Source organism: Octopus bimaculoides, chromosome 2, assembly GCF_046866305.1.
Source record: "Octopus bimaculoides isolate indiv1 chromosome 2, ASM4686630v1, whole genome shotgun sequence".
NCBI lineage: Eukaryota > Metazoa > Mollusca > Cephalopoda > Octopoda > Octopodidae > Octopus > Octopus bimaculoides.
In genome coordinates, this window is record NC_142929.1 from 190,888,568 (window position 1) to 190,904,994 (window position 16,427).

The 16,427-nt window shown below is 38.5% G+C and overlaps 1 long non-coding RNA gene across 1 annotated transcript in view; it reads right to left on the bottom strand.

Moving 5' to 3' along the window:
• LOC149137320 (uncharacterized) overlaps positions 1–14,016 on the bottom strand; it is a 14,723-nt gene extending 707 nt beyond the window's left edge. Inside the window, exons 1-2 of the long non-coding RNA XR_016240860.1 lie at positions 7,852–14,016; positions 1–737 (exon numbers count right to left, since the gene is read on the bottom strand). The exon at positions 1–737 is cut by the window's left edge and continues 707 nt beyond it. This is a non-coding gene — a long non-coding RNA (uncharacterized LOC149137320). The remainder of the gene's footprint in view (positions 738–7,851) is intronic.
• Between the last annotated feature and the right edge of the window lie 2,411 nt (positions 14,017–16,427).

Here is a 16,427-nt window from a genome sequence, read left to right on the forward strand (position 1 = left end):
CAGTTTAAGAATGCATAGAATTTTTTGTTATATAACCATTAGGAATGTATTGTTGTAGTTGAAGATTTTTCTGACACGTCTGATATCTCTGGCATTATTTGGTATTTTCTGGTAAAATATTATAGTCCAAATATTTTCTTTAGACAAGATACACTGTAGTTTCTACGTTGGTACCGAAGTGAATATATTTGGTATATTTGATGGAATCATTTGTACACTATATATTATTGATGTTTCTATTATCGTCCACTGGTGGGATGGAACATAAAGTTGACTTGAGAAGGAATTGAACTTAGAACATTGTGAGACCTAAGAGAAATGCTATAAAGCATCATGTCCAGTTCTATGTAATCATCTGTGTCATTATAGACTAACGATCAAATTGAAGTGCCAGAGAAAAATATGTAAATAAAAATAATTAAATATTAGATCAAAAGTTGTTGATGTAATTATAATAGTAATACTTATTATTAATGTTAATTTGAGTTAAAATAATTATAATAAACAACGATGATGGTTAATCAGTATCCTCCCATGGGGCAACAATGTTAAGTTTTGACGGAACACTTAGGACCAGGCAGGTTGTCGAGTCATCAGCTTCCGTGTCGGTAGAGCTGTTGCTTGGAACATGTCCGAAGCAGGGGCTTGGGACCTCGAGACATTTTCGTTGTGAACACCCCTGAGTTAGAACTGGTGGCAAACTCATACGGGCGGCTCCTGCTGCACCTGCTGCACAACTGTAAAAGAGGATAAGAAATTTAGTCGCAAGAAAACACGCACACACATGTAAGAAAAAAAAAAAACAAAAAAAACTGCAGAGTTGGGAGGACGTGCAGCTGTGAAAATAATTGCCTCAACAAAATGTCACCTTGAAGTGGTTGATATATCAACAAGAAAGAGCAGTCAAATCCCTCCTCATACTGGTTTCGAATTTTAGCACAAGGCCAACAAGTTTGGGGGAGGGGTTAAGTTGACTACATTGACCCCAGTGCTCAACTAGTACTTTATTTTATCAACTCCAAAAGGATGAAAGGAAGATCAACCTTGGTGGCGTTTGAACTCAGAACATAAAAACATGATATACTGCTAAGCATTTTGCCTGATGTGCTAATGATTCAGCCAGCTTGATGCCTTAGATCTCCCTCAAATATTACCATTTTATAAAAGAACACATGGTATTCTTTTTACTATCACACTGTTTTTAGAAGATGGGAGTAATAATAAAAATTTATAAGAAATTGAAACAGAATTTGGGAATAAAGGTGGAGTTTATTTATTTTTTTTTTTTTTTAAGACTAAAATTTATTCTTAGAAGTATCAGAGATTACATGTATCATGTGTGATGGTTGTAATGATAAATATTTAATGAACACATTTGATGATGTAGTTCTAGATACAGTCTTCCTAAAAAAAAAATGATGGTCATAGTTGGCATGCCTTTGGTCACAGGTTAGCTTAGAGTCAACTTGGGTTGATGGGAACTAAACAATGTCAGAGCCTGCCATTTTAGCCAAAAAGCATTAGTGAAAAATTAAGGCATGGCTGTGTGGTAAGAAGTTTACATCTCAACCACATGGTTCCGGGTTCAGTCCTACTATGTGGCACCTTGGGGAAATGTTTTCTACTATATCCTTGGGCTGACCAAAGCCCTGTGAGCAGATTTGGTAGATGGAAACTGAAAACCTGTCATATATATGTATATATATATGATGGATTCTCCCGCTGTTAGATGACGTATCAGGGTTTGACTATTTCTTGCCGAACAACCACACAGATGATTTGTTTATAGGGATCAAATGTTTGTGTTCACATAAGCTCACTCCCTCCATCAAATTGACATTACCTGTACAGGTGCAACAGGGTGCCACGTGTCAGATGCCGAAGTGATTGCAGAGCAATTGAAATGTAGTGCTTTGCTCAAGAACACAATGCAACGCCCAGTCTGGGAATTGAATCCATGATCTCGTAATCATGAGTGCAACACCTTAACCACTGAGCCATGCACCTTCACACACATCATCATCATCTTCTAGCATGTTTTTCATGCTGGCATGTGTTAGATGGTTTGACTGGAATTGTTAAGCCAGAGAGCTATACCAAGCTTGGTTTCTATGGCTGGATGCCCTTCCTAATGCCAGCAACTCCCAGGGTGTTGTACGTGCCTTTTATGTGTCACATGTGTGTGTGTGTCCCTCACCACCACTTGACAACCAGTACTGGTGTGTTAACACCTTGTAACTTAGTGGTTTGGCAAAAGAGACCAATAGAATAAATAACAGGCTTTAAAAAGAAAATGATTACTGAGGTTGATCGATTTGACTAAAATTCCTCAAGGTGGTGCCCCAGCATGGCCACAGACTAATGACTGAAACAAATAAAAGATAAAAAATACTTTTATTTCTTTACAAGTTTCAAACCATCGGTCTGTGGCCATGCTGGGGCAACTGTCTTTTAAGGTATAATCATTCCAGTAATTATTTTCTGGGTGTACATTTTATTGACCCCAGAAGGAGGAAAAGCAATACAGGCCTCAGTAGGCATATGGTGTAGTGGTTAAGAGCGTGGGCTACTAACCCCAAGATTCTGAGTTCGATTCCAGGCAGTGACCTGAATAATAATAAGAAGAAGAAGAAGAAGGTACGACTATCTCGAGAATATTATTAGTGCACCACTGAAGCAGTGAAATTAAAAATCTCCCCACAAGGAATGGTCAAATTCTGGCTTTAATGACTTCCTTTAGGAAGAGCCGACAAAAATAAAAGTTAAGTCGAAAAAACCTATGCATTTCCATATCCTGAAGATGGGGCTGAGATCCTTTAAAAACGTTGATTACAATAGATTTCAGAACTTTGTTATTTGAAACAAACTACGAAAGTCTGATAGGCAGATTTGAAGGAAGCCTGACGAGAAGATCAAATGAGAATATAGTCGACGCATATTAATAAATACACACGCTTATCAAATAAGTGAACCTCTGGATGATTGGCAAACCAATTAGAAACAGCAGCTAAACTCCCTCAACACATCTTATTTTAAAAGTTGACAAGTGGATAATGGAGAGATTGTATAAAAATGAACAGGACATTTGTGGCTGGAATGCTGCTGGGTGATCAGAGCTGGCCTGGGGTTAAGCAAGAAAATGAGGAAGTGATTCTCAATTGGGGTTCATAAGCTCCTTGGTGGGGTCCATATAAGATTTTATTGCGAAAGGTTGGTTATACTTCTACAATACACAAAATACAGCAGAACCTCGCAGTACGAGTGCCCCAATATACGAGCCGAGACTTGTGCAAATATTTGAAGTACGAGCGGAAATCTGCAGTACAAGCACACAAATCGTCCTATCTTTAAGGTAATTCAGTTAATAAAACCAGTTTACATATTTCTTTTGCATTCTCTTTTTTTATAATTGTCATTTTACTTGTAACCATACCTTTTCTGTTTTTAAAACCCATAAAAAATTATTTTTGAGTGGGTTTTGGGGGCGGGAACGGATTAAGTATATTTTAGTTAATTTCAATGGGGAAAATTGATTTGTAAAATGAGTAAATCATAAGACGAGCTCAGTCATGGAACGAATTGAGCTCGTACTGCCGAGGTATCACTGTATTTTAACAATAACAATTTTTTTGAGCTTTGAATTGCTAGGAGGGTCCATTTGGGCAAAACAGAAATCAAAGGGACCCATAGGTAAAAAAGCAGTTGAGAATCACTGCTCTACATTTTAACTGCTAAAAATGAATCTCTCTCATACCATTCCCTACCGTTTTGAAATAAAAGGAATCAGTCTACGGAGAGGCCAGTGAGTGAGCAGAGATGTAGGACTGTGAGGTTCCCTGTCAAGGATATGCTTACCTCTCTAGTGCTGATGTCATGGAAAATGCACCTACTATAAGGTGTGAAGTTTAGAGGGCCCTTAATCTTGTGAGAACCTGATACTTCTAGAATGCTCTGCAAAGTTGGTTGGTGTTAGGAAAAATATCTAGTTTCAGAAACCAAACCCAAAATGAGGCTTCTGAACAATGTAGATTGGTGATTCCCCTAATATACAAGCTGACTCTGTATACATGGTGACCTGTCCAAAACCCAGGCTTGTTTGGAAAGTAGCTTATAAAATGAAGATTGTGATGGTTTTGGGTGTACAAAATGATGAGATGATCATGGTTGGAATGTCTTTGATCATAACTGTTGATGAGGACTAACTTGAGATCAAACAACTACCACTGTTGAAGGTAAGTTTAATGAAACTTCAGTAGTTAAGGGTATTAACAGGGTATAGATGAGTTATAAGAAAAGAACATCTGAGATCTTCAGGGAAGCTTTAATATAACAACTTCATATGATTCAAAATTTCTATAGGGATGCCTTGAGTTAGCAACAAGAATATTCTCATCTGTTCTTGGCTCTTGTATTCCTATACTGATGCTGTACAGGAGTGAAATTCTTTGCAATCTAGAATTCTGCAACAGGGTGTTCAAAAAGTCTCTCTGCAGTGAATTTTTTTTTCATCCTGCACATGCGCAACTTGGCTATCGCTGTGTGGGTGGCCAGGTGTCGACCATTGTCCCTCAGTCATTGTGTACCCTTCAGCGTGTCGACATGCTAACCATTGAAGAAAATACGTTTTTAGTTGAATGGGTGTTTCAAGCTGGAAACAAATACACAGATACTGTGAAACAGAAGTACAGCGAAACTTTTCCAAATACTGTTGCTCCACATCGTGACACTGTGCAGGGTTTGATAAGAAAATTTAGAAATACAGGCTCAGTGGAAGACGCAGTAGGAGGCGGTAGGCCTATTGTTCTTTCAGATGAAACACTTTCCAATTTTTCTGATAAACTGTTGGCAAGCTCATCAAAGACCTTATGCAAATTGTCACAGGAAACTGAAATCATCCTAGGAAGTGCTCACACGGCAGTAAAAATGAAATTAAATTTTATGTTTCGAAAATGAAGGGCAACACTTTCAACACTTCCTCTAAAGTTTTTTAAAGTCTGATATATTCTTTTGTAGTCTTTATACCATCTTAGAAATATTTATTTTGCGATAAAATACTTACTGTGGAGAGACATTTTGAACACCCTATACTATCATTCTATACATACTCTAAACATCCTTCATCTCCAAAATAAATAACCTAAGTGGGTTATTATGGGGTACAAACATTGGTGCTGATACCACATGAAAAGCACTGGTGATGGGGATCACATAGAAAGCATTCTGTACATGTTGTAAAGTGGTTGGCGTTAGGAAAGGCATCCAGCCATAGAAGCCATGCCAAAACAGACAATGGAACCTGGTGTGTGGCTCCGGGCCTTGCCAACATGGAAAATGGATGTTAATCGATGAAGTTGATGCATAGCTGCACTGCAGCAGTATGGGCAAAACTCACTGACCACATGTCTGGAAAGAAATACCACCCACCCACCCGCTCCACTTTTTATGTGGCTTTTGCCCATTACTGCAACTCTAGCAATACTTCCATCTCAAAAGCAAAACCTGCCTTCGTCCATCGGTTCTTAAGCTCTCCATCTTCCTTAACAAAAGAATTTTTACCAGTTTTGCACAATCTTCCTATTCACAGCTCCTCAATCATAATGATTCACTTTGCAGGCCTTCAACCAAACTCGACCATATTCCCAAACACACCAAATGAAAAAAACACCTTGGTTAATTCAAAACAAGGCCACTGGTCCTGTCAGTTTCCCTTCCATTACCCAACAAACAGTATGTTTTAGTACTGACCCCTACCCTCATTAAATGCTTCAATCTTTCTCAGTTTACAGCAATATATCAAAATTGCTAACGTGGCCGATGACAGTACTGCCTGATTGGCATTCGTGTCACAGGAACATTAAAAGCACATCCGAGCGTGATCATTGACAGGGCCACGGATTGGCTCCTGTGCCTGTGACATGTGAAAAGCACCATTCAAGCGTGGTTGTTGTCATTGCCGCTGGACTGGGTCCTGCACAGATAGCATGTAAAAAACACCTTTTGAGTGTGGTCGTTGCCAGAACTACCTGACTGGCCCTCATGCCATTGAAATGTAAAAGCACCCACTACATTCTAGGAGTGGTTGGTGTTAGGAAGGCCAGCCAGCTGTAGAAACTTTGCCAGATCAGATTGGAGCCTGGCACAGCCTTCTGGCTCACCAGTCCTCAAACCATCCAACCCATGCTAGCATGGAAAGCAGACGTTAAACAATGATGATGATGATGATATCCTGCTCTTTGGAACCATGATGTATTTCACCTCATCCCAAAGAAGAAACTTCTCCAGTGCTGCCATCTCTCCATTTGTTGCTCTCACAAAATGCAAAGGCAATGTTATCTATCATTTACTCCAGCATCTTAATTCACCCCCCAGCCTCTGACGACCACTAACTACAGCTTCCAAAGTCAGATCTCCAAAAGATCTGGTCTGCTATGTCACTGACCAGTTATAGAATTTGGCAAAAGCAATGTGGTATTTGACATCATGACGTCAGAGCATTTGATCTTGTCCAGCAAAAAGATTTTCCAGCCCAATTACTCATCTGTCTCTTATCTCTTGGATAAAATATTTCTCGTAAAATCATATTATCACAGCGTGCATTGATGAGACTCTTTGTGACTCAGACTCTATCAACTCTAGTATACTCCAAGACTCAGTTATGTCGCTCTCGCTCATCTTATTGTATACGATCAACTCTCTCACTGTCATCTCTAACATTGCTCAATCTGTTTTTTAAATCTCACAACGAGAGATATTCAGCAACAGTACTTTGTGGTAAAGATTGTTTGCCAACATAACATGGCAGTCCTGGTTTAGGACTAATGTTGCTGTAATTTAGCCCCAGGAGACATCGCTATACGATACGATTTGTGTCCTTATATTTTTGAACAAGGGAATCTAGCACCCCCACTCAGTTGAATAGTAATTTTCTAATTTATAAATTAGTGACTAGTTGTCACTTTGAAAACTATATATTTTGAACAGGAATTTGGCAGCGCCACCTCTAGCTGAACAATTACTCTGTGCTGATGAAGAGAAATAACCCAGAAATTGTGATACACAGATATTGTTTTGAGCTGAGTGGGGGTGCTAGATTCCCTTGTTCAAAAATATAAGGATACAGCCAGCTGGAGACGATGTCTCCGGTGGCTAAATTACAGCAACATTCGTCCTAAACCAGGACGGCCGTGTTATGTTGGCAAACAATCTTTACTACATTGCTCAATCTGTCAGCAACTAGATACCACATCATCATCAAACATTTATTTTTCCATGCTGGCCAGCCAGAGAGCTGCACCAGTCTCCAACTGTCTGTTTTGGCATGAGTTCTAAGGTTGGAAGCCCTGCCTGGTGCCAACCACTTTACAGAGTCTAGTGAATGTTTTTCATGTGGCACCATCACAAGACAAAGACCTCTCAGCTGTGAGAGCTTTTTTCAGTTTCCATTGACCAAATCCACTCACAAGGCTTTGGTTGGCCTGAGGCTACAGTAGAAGACATTTGCCCAAGGTGCCACACAGTGGGACTGAACCTGCAACCATATGATTGGGAAGCAAACTTCTTAGCACACACCCTAATGATGAGAAAAATTTAAAAAAAAAAAAAAAAAAAAAAAAAAAAGTTCCAAGATCAAAAAACAAAACCTCTCTTTCCATGTAGCATTCTCAGAGTTATTTGGATTTTTAATATTTTCGTCATATTTTTATTGATTTTTGCGAATAGATTGCAAGACTAAACCATTGTTTGCTTTAACAGATCAGCTTTGTTGTGAGCTGCAAGTTGATTTGCAGCAGATTTAGAAAAAGAGATAAGTTCAGCTTAAAATGGAAAAAGTATACGTCGTATCAGACTTACTTGCCAGAGTACATGTAGATTACTTTACATTGCTTTTAATTCTCCAGCAAGTTTTATCTGCATTGATCTTCTTTTACCGATGCTTTGCAATTCATGTAACCACTTTCTTAGAACTGGATTTATTCTCTGACAAAATGCTTTGGATCCTCAACATTCAAATATCTAGACATTGAAAGTTTGTTATTAAGATGTTATTACAGATGAAATCTTAGATGAACTAAGCTGAAGAACTTTTGCGTTTCTCTTCCAACCTTTGTTCTTGGTTTTGTGTTCAAACCTTACTCCAGGAATCATGTTGTGTTCTGAGTTGAGCACAGTAATAGCTGCAGGGGCAGCAATGGCCATGTGGTTATGAAGTTTAACCCTTGAGCATTGAAACCAGCCATATCTAGCCTTAGTATTTTACTTGTTTTATCTTCAAACCAGCCAGATCTGGCCTCTTGCACCTGACCTACAATATCATTCTAAAAATAAACAATCACATCTTTGAAATATCAAAGCCACAAAATAATGTATGATTAATTAAAAACATTATGAATAAATAAGCATTACGTTTAACCTTTAGCATGCTGTAGACGCATCATGTTGCCATACAAGTTTTCTCCCCTTTCAGTGCAACACAATGTGCTGAAGCATGCTAAAGGTTAACAGAATAATCTGAATGCTAAAGGGGTAGCAATGGATGTGGGGGTTATGTTATTCTATTGTCTCACTTCTTTCTTTAACTGCCAAGGTGGACTGTTACAGCCTCCCATATTGCACTTATTAGTTTTTATTGTGTTTACATGGTACTGGTGCTTTGTATGCAACCCAGTTTGAATTAAGGATGTTCTGAAGGATACTACTGATGTCTCTGGAATCATAAAATGTGAACCAGTTGGGACCCTATAACTCAGTACAAAAGGAGTTTCTGTCAGAGCAAGCAGTTTAAAGGTGAAGGTGTCCTTTCTTCCTACCAATAAAGAAACAGCTTGGCAATGATCATAGCGTGATTAGAATTGCCTTAAGATTTTCTGATAGTGACGCTGATAACTTTCAGGAGCAGTGGTAAATAGCTTTGTCCATAGTTTTGTTACCTCTTGTGGAGAGGTGACTACTTGGGACCAGTTTGAGTCTAGCACTAAGTCAAGGAAATAATTTGTACTTTGTGGCCTATGAAAAGTTTCCTAACCAGTCTCTGAGTAATTGAAATCACCAGTGATAAAAATAAAATATGAGGCCTGATCAAAAACATAGTTATCTCGAGGATGTCAAAAAGCTGTGTATCTTGATGGTAGTTGGAGAAATGGAAAACAATTTCAAATAGAAGTATTGAATGTCCACCTTCCATACTGGCATGGGTGGGACAGTTTCACAAGAGCCGGCCAGGCAGAAGCCTGCACCAGACTTCTGTGACTGTTTTGGCAGGATTTTTACAGTTGGATGCCCTTCCGAAAACCCCAACCACTCAGTGGAGTGGACTTAGTGCTTTTTACGTAGTACAAACACAGGTGAGGTTAGTTTTGGCAAGGATTTTACGGCTGGATGCCCTTCTGAACACCAACCATTTTACAGTGCAAGACAAAAAACTTTCGGGGGAGGGGGAGGTGATCTTGTGTGACATGTTTATACAAATGCTGCAGAAAAAGAACTTCTTGCTGTGATTGGTTCAAATCATGGCAAAGAATTGCTGAAGAGCTTGGGTGACCAGACCATCGCACCACTCTGACAGCGATTAGAGGTGACTTTGCAAAACAAGTTGTAGCCAGCCATGCTAAAAACCATGTTATATAATTATGAATGGATCCACGTTTCCATACCTGTAAAAGACAGCAATCTATAACTGCATCAAAGCCTATCATGACCCATAAATGATGGTGTAGTGTTCTTGTTTCCTGAGGCTTTGACATTGCTGTCCATTGTTTGTTTGATATCTAAAGTCCAGTTTGTATCTTTCTTCTATGTATCACCAGACTTAATAAATTTCTACATCTGTCCATAAACACATGGACTGGAACTCTTCTTTGACACCGAGGCAAGTCAGGCATGGAAAGTACCAATTTGGTAGTTGGGCCATTTCCCAGAATCTATCCATCATAGAATTATAATGTATCTTCTTATGGCTTGAGATTGTTGGAAAGTTAGTGACACATTGCACTCTTTAGTGCTTAAACCAGCTTTAACTGGCCCAGATATACTTGTTTTATGTTCAGATTGGCCAGGTTTGGCCTTTTACACCTACCCTACAATGTCATTCTAAAAATAATCAGATCATTAAAATCTCAAAGATACAAATTAATGCATGATTAATTCAAAACAATGTGAATAAATAAATATATTTGACAGAGTAATCTGAATGCTAAAGGGTTTAGACAGATCGAAACCTAAAATTGATTGATTTGGCAGAGGCAGTGATCTTTATTGATCACAAAGTCAACAAATCCAATTTAATCGTGCAGACATTAAAAATAAAATATGAGGCCTGATCAAAAAGTATCAGGACTGGCGCCATAAAAAGAAAGCTACAACACAAATTTGATGTTTGATCTCCTTCGAAGTAGTCCCTTTCTGAAGCCACACAAACTTTATCTGGCATCATTTCCATTGATGCAAGCATTCCTGGAACTCCTTTTTGGGATTTGCAAGCAGCTGCCTCATTGCAGTCTTTTGGATTTCCTTAATATCTTCAAATCTTGTTCCTTTCAAGTGGGATTTGATTTTGCCTTGGTTTCGGGGTCATAGCTGTAGACCCACAATCCATCGCCTGTTAGGGCCGTTTTCAAAGAGTCTTCATCTTCCTCAACACATTCAAGGAGATCCTGAACAGCTGGAACTTGATCTTCTTCTTCTTGAGACAACCACACTCTACACACTTTACTTCAAAGCACTTCCATACACAACGGAAGAGAGCAAGAACATTATAACTCGCATAACAGAGTTCAAGTTCAGTCTGTGCCAAATGGCTTCACTCTGCATACTTTAGCCCCATTACCATAGCAACAGTCCTAATACTTTTTGATCAGACCTCCTCATATCGGATGTGACTAACAGTAATGATGAAATTAACAACTGATCACTTATCAAATTACCAACATATCATCATCATCGGTGTCGTTTAACGTCTGCTTTCCGTGCTGGCATGGGTTGGACAGTTTAACAAAGGACTGGCAAGCCAGGAGGCTGCACTAGATTCCAATCTGATCTGGCAAGGTTTCTACAGCTGGATGCCCTTCCTAACGCCAACCATTCCAAGAGTGTAGTGGATGCTTTTTACATGCCACTGACTGGTGTCAGGCACTGGCAATGATCACACTTGAATGGTGCTTTTTACATGCCACCAGTACAGGAGCCAGTCAGGTGGTACTGGCATTGCTTTTTATGTGCCACAGGTACTGTCATCGGCTATGACAATGACTTCACTTGACTGAACAAGCCTTCACAAGCGTAGTTTATTGGCCAATGATATAAATAATGAATTCAAATCCACCTGCAAAAGGTTCTTTTGTGGATCTAAGGAAGATATTTAATTCAATACTTGCTGCTTTTAGTTTTGGTAAAGAGATTCAGAAATATTTGAGGGAAGTTACCTGTAATTGACTAGGTAATGTAATTTAACCCCAGGTCAAGTCAGATTGAATCAGATATTCTGATCAAAATCATCCCATCTTTTCTTTTCAAATATCATATATTGAATTTTAGATAACTTTTAAGACAGTAATGTGTGATTTAAGGGAAATCTGGTTGCTATTTTTAACAGATTGAACAGCCATGCAGAAGCCCACTCGTCTGTTACTGCAGATTGACTCACATTCTAGCTAAGAGTGAATATATTTCTTATCTGCTTAATGCGATAAAACAAAAACAGAGTTAATTACTAACGCAGTTCTTACTAATTAAGGAAACTACTAATTAACTATAAATCAATTTACAAGTGGCTGTGTGGTAAGAAGTTTGGTTCCTAATTACATGGTTCCAGGTTCACTCCCATTGCATGGCACCTTGTGCAAGTGTCTTCTACTATAGCCGTTGGCCAACCAAAGCCTTGCAGGTGGATTTGGTAGATGGAAACTGAAAGAAGCCTGTTGTATATATATATATGTGTGTGTGTTTACATTCTTGTAACTTAACAGTTTGGCAAAAGAGACTAATAAGTACCAGGCTTACAAAAAAAAAGTACTGTGGTTGATTTGTTAGAAAAAAAAGTTCTTCAAAGCAGTACCCCAGCATGGCCACAGTGTCCAATGACTGAAAGAAACAAAAAGTAAAAGATAACTATTGTATATTCCTGTAAGAATGATGGTGAGTTTAATGAAGACGGGATATTATTCTATCTGATTTAGCAATTTTAATTTGACAAATGGTTCCTAGAGACACCCTTTGTCCCCCACCTTATAATAATTTAAGTGGCCCCTTTTCCATGGTCACTCAAATTAGATGATCCTACATTGAGGCAGTGCTTTCTTTCTACACTTGGATGCCCTTGTTGCCAACCTTCACCTGTTTTCAAACAAATTAATGTTTCTCCTAATCATTTGAACACAAACAGTTCAAGGGTCAGTCATTTTGCACAAGAAATCGTTGACAAATGGCAGTTTTTGTATGATGGCTTTGTTTACAATCACTGCACAAATATCAAGACACATTTGCACGTGCACACACACAACACACACAGACATGGCAGGCTTTGGTCTACAAATTTACCCACAATGCATTAATTTGGTGTAGGGCCATGCTGGAAAATACATCTCCCAAGGTGCTATGGGATTGAGCAAGAAACCTCACAGTTGAAAAACAAACTTCTTAGCTTGTAGGCACCTTTGAATCTATAGTTCTACCTATACCTATGGTCATATCTGAGCCTATAGCTTTGCCTGTGCCTATAGCCATGTTTGGGCCCATAACCCTACATGTGCTTTAAGCCATGTTTGAGTCTAGCCCTATCTGAGCCCATATCCCTGCCTGTGCCTATTGTCATATTTGATCTTATAGCCTTGCCAATACCTATAGCCATGCTTGTACCTATAGCCCTGCACCTGCACCTATAGCCATGCTTGTGCCTATTGCCCTGACTCTGCACCTATAGTTGTGTTTGAGCCTATATCCATGTCTGCATCTATGACATAATGTTGAAATAAAATACTTGGAAAAAAAATTGAAATGAAAATAAAATTTAAAAGATTTAAATATGGCAATAAAAGAAATAAATTGAATTTTCAGAAAATTCTCTATATAGATCATGTATAAAGTCTAACCTGGTATTGTACTACAGTGTTAGTTGAGGAACACTCCCACCACGACCACCACTGTTAGATTGGTTGATGGTAATTTGGTAAAGAAGCAGTCAGCTTTATGTAAATAAATCATTGATTGTTTTTGGAGCAGTGGGGTGGGGGGAATTGGTGATTCTAATGTTTCTTAAGAAGAATGGCAGTGTAGGGTGTGGCACTCTGCATTCTGCCAATTCCTTCATGTACTTTATTTTTTACTTTCTTTGTTTATCTTTCTCCAAATCTCTCCTCCTCCCCCTTACTCTTTGCCTCTCCCCTCTCTCTCTATCTTTATTGCTGGTTTTTACTTCAATATTTTCTATCTTTCTCCCTTTCTGCACACAGACACACATGCATATATGAGTCAAGCCTAATTGTGTTTAGCTGCATCACTACCCCTCCACGCCTATCTCTATATATATGACAGAGCAATAGTTTGAAATTTTGGCACCCATGCTGGTGGCACGTAAAGAGCACCACTCGAGCGTGGCCGACACCAATGTCGGTGGCACGTAAAATACACCATTTGATCATGTTCGATGCCAGTGCCACCTGACTGGTTCCTGTGCTGGTGGCACGTAAAAAGCATCATTTGAGCATGGTTGATGCCAGTACTACCTGATTGGGCTCCGTGCCAGTGACATGTAAAAAGCATCCACTACACTCTTGGGGCTGGTTGGCATTAGGAAGGACATCCAGCTGTAGAAACATTGCCAAATCAAATTGGAGCCTGGTGTAGCCTCCAGGCTTGCCAGTCCTCAGTCAACCTGTTCTACCAGCATGGAAAGTAGATGTTAAACTATGATGATGATGATAAGAAAATTCAAACATCACGAGAAATTATTTTGTAACTTAAAAACGTAAATGATTTATTTTATAATATTTAATAATAAATGAATTACTTACATGTTTGCATTAATGCAGAATGCAAAAAAAAATCTTTCAAAATAATGCAGAATTTAAGCTACGTTCTCAGGTGAAAGTCTTTTTAAAATACTAAATCCTTAGCGTAACGTTATAAGAATGCAAAGTCAATATTTAAAAGATTATGGAAGACAATAATAATAAAATTGATATAAAATATGATGATTGTCTAAGAAATGGAAGGGCATTTTAGTAATATAATTAAAAAGTAACTAGGAGATATTCTTAGTACATCAAAAGAAAAGATATATTTATTACTAAAAATCTAGAAAATAAATGATATTAAAAAATACTATTTAATAATAAGTGTGGTCAATGCCAGTGCCACCTGACTGGTCCCATGCTGGTGGCATGTAAAAAGCACCATCCGAACATGATTGATGCCAGGGCAGCCTGACTGGCTCCTGTCCTGGTGGCACATAAAAAGCACCATCCGAACATGATTGATGCCAGGGCAGCCTGACTGGCTCCTGTCCTGGTGACACATAAAAAGCACTATCCGAACATGATTGATGCCAGGGCAGCCTGACTGGCTCCTGTCCTGGTGACACATAAAAAGCACCCACTACACTCTCGGAGTGGTTGGTGTTAGGAAGGGCATCCAGCTGTAGAAACATGGCCAGATCAGATTGGAGCCTGGTGCAGCCCTCTGGCTTGCCAGTCCTCAGTCAAACCGTCCAACCCATGCCAGCATGGAAAGCAGACATTAAATGACTACGTTGATGATGAATTTTACATAATTAATTCCACCACCTTGACTATAATCCTAATAAACCTTCTTTCACATCTTCGGAAACTGTTTCATTAATTTATATCAATTTTATTCCCATTGTCTTCCATACTTTCTATGAATGTAAAAAAAATTTAATATTGTTCATATTTTCTTGTTGATATCAATCCTGATGTTTCATAAATATTGTCTCTAAATACTTTTACTTAATTTTAATTTGTTGTTGTTTTAAGATCTTTTATTTTCTAGATTTTTAGCACTAAATATATCTTTTTTTTTTTTATTGTACTAGTTACGTTTAATTATGTAACTAAAATTCCCTTCCATTTATTAGACAATCATCATATTATTTTATATCAATTTTATTATTATTGTCTTCCATAATCTTTTAAATATTGACTTTGCTTAGGCATCTAAGTAATTTGCAGCATGAAAAGTGTTCAAGCCATTTTAAAAATACACACAAAAACCATTAGATTCACTTCAATATTTAAATTTAATTTGTGTCAAAATATTTTCGTTGCTTTGAGACCGCAACCTGATCATCATCATCATCATCATTCAATGTCTGCTTTCCATGCTGGCATGGGTTGGATGGTTTGGCTAAGGACTGGCGAGCCAGATGGCTGCACCAGGCTCCACTCTGATCTGGCAGAGTTTCTACAGCTGGATGCCCTAAAATTCCGTGCTGCATCTCGGAATTTTGTCAGTGATCAGGTCGTGGTCTCAAACCAACGAAAATATTTTGGCAGATTAAATTTAAATGTTGAAGTGAATGTAATGGTTTTTTTGTATGTTTTTAAATGGCTTATAAACACATTACACGCTGCAATTGTTTTCGTTTCACCACACGATCTCAGATCAGGTCACTTGCTATGCAAGTACATCTCTGTAAGTAATTTATTTATTATTAAATATGATAATATAAATTATTTACATGTTTTGAATTACAAAGTAATTTGTCGTGAAATTAGAATTTTCATATTGCTAAATAAAATTTCATCAAACTATTTCTCTGTCATTTATGACTTTATACCCTCCTTATTGTTTTCTCTTGTGTTGTACTATATATTCTATGTTTTGTAGAATGATACATTAAAGAGCTTTTTTAATGAGTGCTACTGGATTACTTGAAGCCATATACCGCGGCTTGCCAATGCCAGTGCTGCCTTGACTGGCTCCCGTGCTGGTGCCACGTAAAAAGAACCATCTGATCGTGGTTGATGCCAGCCCCCTCTGACCCCTGTGCTGGTGCCACGTAAAAAAGGCACCCACTACACTCTCGGAGTGGTTGGTGTTAGGAAGGGTATTCAGGTGTAGAAACTCTGCCAGATCAGATCAGAGCCTGGTGCAGTCTCCTGGCTTGCCAGTCCCCAGTCAAACCGTCCAACCCATGCCAGCATGAAAAGTCGATGTTAAACAATGATGATGGTTATATATATACATACACACACACATATATATATATATATCCATACGTACACACACCCACAGTGCTCTAGCTTGGTCACAGTTCAAAGACTGAAACAAGAAAAGATAAAAAGAAAGTGTATGCATGACATCATCATCACTTAGCATCCAGTTTTCCATGCTGACATGGGTTAGAAGGTTTGAGAGGCTGGCAGGCCAGAAGACTATGTGAAGCAGCTCTTGCATTGGCTTTTGGCACGATTTCT